The sequence below is a fragment of the Manacus vitellinus genome, unplaced genomic scaffold (genome assembly GCF_001715985.3).
Source record: "Manacus vitellinus isolate BGI_N305 unplaced genomic scaffold, ASM171598v3 scaffold_47_pilon, whole genome shotgun sequence".
NCBI classification, from domain to species: domain Eukaryota; kingdom Metazoa; phylum Chordata; class Aves; order Passeriformes; family Pipridae; genus Manacus; species Manacus vitellinus.
Window position 1 is genome coordinate 4,860,476 of NW_021940585.1, and position 5,004 is coordinate 4,865,479.

Sequence of the window (5,004 nt, forward strand, 5' to 3'; positions counted from 1 at the left end):
CTTGTGACACCGCCGGGAGCCCCGCGCTGCTCCCATGCTCTGCCCTGGAGTCCTGTGGAGGGGCTGAGACCCCCGCAAAACTGAGACAGGACTCGGAGGAGTCCTGTGAGACACCGTGAGACCCCCCAGCGCCCCGGTCCGAGCAGGGAACGATCCCCTCCTCCAGCTCCCAGCCAGGGATGGAGCAGTGCCTGGCTTGCAAAGAGAACAGTCCACAGCCCCGGGGGAGTCCCCAAACCCCAACACGCCAAGAGACAGACCCCAAAGCTCGGCCTCCAGCTGCTCCTTCCCAAGCTTTTGCTCGGTTCATCCCCCCAGCCCCTTTCCCTGCTCCAGGATCTCGGGAGCTCCTGGTGAGCCCTGACAGAGCCCTCACCCTTGACTGCCCAGCTGGGCCATGAAACACTCCCCGACCATACCTGGAGGTGGTGAGGGTGGGAACAATCGGAAACATCACCTGCCCAGCCAAGGTGGGAAACAAAGGATGAGCAATTTTCCTCTGTGGCCTTGGCAAACCCTCCCCCTGGATCACGGCCCGAGAGAGCAGCACCATTGTGAGCTGGAGCCCGGGTGGAACGGTACCATTGTCACTGCACTTTGGGAATCCTTCCCAGCCCAGTGGTCACCAGCTTGGGTTATGGCCAGGATGGAAACTTCCTGATGCCCCGAATCAATCATGTCACAGCCCCAGGAACAGCAGTGCAGGGTGAGGCCCTCGGAGCTCAGCCGTGCCCAGCAGCTGCAGCAGCACCTCCCGGACCCTCAGGTCTGTGATACTCAAAGGACCAGTGCTGGCAGTACCCTCCCCACATCCCCAGGCCCCTCGAGGGGCAGCCTTTGCCTGCTGGGAAGCCAGGGATTTGATGAAGGGAATTTTGGAGAGGTGCCTTTCCTCACCTAGCAGTAGGTGTGCACGTGTTCCGCCTGCGTGTGTGTGAACTGAGGGTGGTGTGTGAACGTCACCGCCGCAAATCTGTCACTAAATCATCCTTAAAGTTGGACTGAACGCCACCAAACCACTTTGCCCCCCCCTCCTGGCAGGGCCTTTGCTGCCCTGGCCTGCTCAGGAGCTCACCCTGTGCCCCACATCCAGCACCCCACGCTCCTCGTCCCACCGGCGGCTCCGCTGGGAATGCCATCACCCACCTTCCCAAGGGAAAAAACGCCTCAGTCTGATCCGACCGGTGCAGCTGGAGCGAGAGGGGGTGGGTTGGGCAGATGAATGTTGACAAACAGTCTTTTTTCTGCAATGAAGTCTCTGAAATGTTATGTCAACATGGAAGGACTGTTTATGTTTCACCAACCGGGAAAGTTCCCATTGACTCGGAGCTGTTTCCTCCCCCACACCGTTATTTTCTTCCCTGGGAATTTCTTTTCTCCAAACATTGTTTTCACCCAGGAGAAAGAGAAGAGAAGAGACGGAGCTCCTGGGACTCACAGCTCCCCCACACCACACACTGCCACGGGTGTTCTGGGGGCGTTTGGGCACCCCCACCCCACAGCCACCCCAACACAGCCTCCCCTCGCCCCGTTCCCATCACAGGGGCAGGAGCAGAGCTGGGCAGAGCCAGGCAAGAAGTGACCTGGGAGAGTTTCCCAGCTGGAATCTTCACCCAGAGGATTAAACATGAAAGATGCCGAGTGGGCTGCACCCCCAGACCCCAAAAGCTAAAGGAGCTCAGTGATACATGTTCCCATTTCACAGATGGAGAGACTGAGGCCCAGAGAGGACACAGCATTCCTGGGGTCATACAGCAAGTACCAAACATGCAGCAGGGCAGGACACAAAGGCAGCTCCTCCACAACCCCCCTGAGCCCCCTCCCCAGCTGGGCGGACTGGTTCTCCCGGTGCCACCCCTTGCACGGGCAGTGCAGGCAGCCTCGTGTGCCCCCAGAGCCACCAGTCCCTCTCTGTCACCCCTGACTTGGGACAACACCTCAAGAGGTGACAGAGGGAGATGGTTACTGGGGGCCAAGCGACCTCCATGTGCCCCCCGGGCTCCTGCTGCCCTGGCAAGGCCCCGGAGCTGCTCCAGGGGCAGGAGGAGGCGGGAGGAGCAACCCCCAAACTGGACAGGGGAACAATTAACAAAGGGGCCGAGGACCTGCCCAAGTGAGCCAAAAAAGAGGGAACAGGAGCTTTGTTCGGGTCGTCATGGCAACAGCCAGGCCGGAGCAGCAGCCACGGACTTTCACTTTCCTTTCCTTCCTCCCTGTCCCAGTGTCCCCAGTGGCCGTGGTGGCCATCCCTGCCTGGCAGGTCCCCCCACGTGCCACCAGCACTGTGGGTCTGGCATCACCTCCCAGTGCCAGGAGGTGGCGGCCCAAGTGTCCATCCCCAGGTGTCACCACCCCTGATCCACGAGTCCTGTCCCTGTCCTGGCTCTGCTCCTCTCCATGTCCTCCTTTGAGCCACCCCAACTCCATCCACAGCTCCTTCTCTCCACCCCCCTGCGAGGAAGCCCAGGACCCAGGGAGCGGCCCCAGGATGTGCAGGGCATTCCCAGGATGTGCAGGGCATCCTTGGGATGTGCAGGGCATTCTCAGGATGTGCAGGGCATTCCCAGGATGTGCAGAGCATCCCTGGGATGTGCAGGGCATTCCCAGGATGTGCAGGGCATCCTTGGGATGTGCAGGGCATTCCCCAGGATGTGCAGGGCATCCCCAGGCCCTGCTGGACATCTTCAGGACCTGCTGGACATCCCCAGGACCAGGGGCACAAGGTGCCAGGATGGAGATGATGGCACAGAGACAGTCCCTGTCCTTCCCTGGGGGGTCACAGGGGACCTGCTCAGCTCCTGCTCTGTCTCTCCCCACCTGGTCGTACCTCGGCGAGGAACCACGACTGCTCCCACTGCAACCCTTTGTGCTTCCCTCAGCAGAAGGAAGCCGGGACAGTGGGTGGAGGGACCAGGAAAGCTGGTGGGGGCAAAGATCCCGCTGCCTCCAGTACCAGGGGCACAGAGGGGAAAGGCACAGCCAGCGCTCGCCTTCCTTTTCCCAAGCCCCCCGCCCTGCCTGGAGCCCATGGTGCTGCTGCCACCGGAGCTTTGTGCTGGCTGAGAGTCCCCTGGATCGCAGGATACTGGGGACTGAGTCATGGAAATGGTTCAGACAATGGCTTGGCCCCTTTAGAACTGGTCGGAGGGGGCAAAGCAGGGAGAACAAATCCGACCTTGCTTCCTGCACGGAAGCCGGCCCATTGTTTGGGAATGGGCATGTGCTCTGCTCCTCACCAGCCTGGGAAAGCTGCAGGGGGATGGAGAATGGGGAGCAAAGCTGTGGGGGTCCTGCCAGCCACCCCCAGGATCCTGCCTCACGTTCTACCTGGGAAAATCTAGGGAGGATGAGGATGAAGGCGCTGCCACTGCCCACGAGGTCACTGCCACCCGCCCCTCGTGTGCCCTCAGCCAGCCCAGCCTGCTGTGGTGGCATTGCCCACATTGCTGGAGCAAGCAGAGGGACCCAAAAAGGTCCCTTGTCACCCAAACCCAGAGACACACCCCTGGCCAAGAGTGTCCAAGGCGGGATGTGCCCAGCACCGTGTCCCTGTCCGTGCCACATGGTGAAAGCTGGTTCACAGGAGCCACTCTGGGCACACACTGTGGCCTCAGATAGACAGACAGACAGACAGACAGACAGACATCTGCAGCCCATTAAACTCAAACAGATACCACAGAGAAGCTCTGGAACCGTGGCAGTTTTGGGACTGTCCTCAGTTCACCCCATTCCACCTGGGTCTCGCAGTCCATAGGGGTGGGGGACATGGCACCCAGCAGGGATTCACCAGTGACCTGTCTCACCCACCCCTCCACACCCCAGGCGATGGGCAGCGAGTCCTGGTGGTCTTGTACTCACTCTGTGCCCCCCTGGCACTGCCCTTCCCTGCTTCTGCCTCCCTGGCACAGCTGCTCTGGTTCTGGGGGCTCTGGGTGGGAACAGGGCAGGGCTGTGAGAGCACATCCCAAACCCTTCCCTGAGCCGGCAGCTTCTCCCCCTGCTCCCCCTCACCGCCTGCCCTCCCTGTAGGGTGGTGGGAGAGCCCCGGGAATTAACCTACCAATTATTTCCACCCAAATGCCACAGTTTTTCCCGGCCACTTCAGAGGCAATTCCAGCGGCTGGGAGCTCCGTGCTGCCTTCTCCCTGGCTCTGGCAGTGCCCGGCTACTGCAGGGAGCCGGGGCTGGGCGAGCGAGTCCGCCCGCAGCGCAACAGGCTCTAATCGGGGGTAATAAAGCCAAGATGTTCCAGGATTGCTCTGCGGGGAGCGCATTCGGAGCAGCTCCGTCCTCAGCTCGGGGAGGGCTCGTCCGAAATTCCAAGTAAAACCGAGCAAATAATGATCCTGCAGGAAAGCAGGGCCAGGGCTGAAAGGGCAGGTGAGCTCCGGGTGGTGCCTGGGCAGAAATACCTGGGCGGGACACTTAGGAATGACCGAAATGCTCCCTGTGGCAGGCACAGCACGCGGTGCTGCGGCTGCAGGGGTTTGGATGTCGTGGTAAAATCCCGCATCCCACTGTCCGGCCCCTTCCCTGCCCTGCCTCCGGGGGGCACAGGGGGGTTGTGTCCTGCAGGCAGGACACGGGACATGCCACCACCCGGCCCACAGGAAGGTGTGTGGGCAGGGCAGGTGATGGAGAACACAACCAGGACCGGGGGCATATTTTGGGTCTGGAAGGGGGATTTTCAGAAAGCCCTGGGCTCTCCCAGCTCTCAGACTGGCACATTCAAAGGACACTGGAATCACTCCCTGCTTCCAAAGATCCAGCTCCCAGCACCTCAGATCCAGCTCCCAGCACCCCAGATCCGACTGCCAGCACCCCAATTCCAGCTGCCAGCACTCCAGCTCCCGTGGGGCTCCCAGCCCCACTCTCCTCACCCCACACCGGCCGTGAACCCTGGGGGTACCCTTGGCATCCCCCCACGTGTAGCCCAGCCGGCCCCGTGCGTGCCAACAACCCTGCCAGGGACTTCCAGCTCCAAACAGGGATTCGACGGGGAGA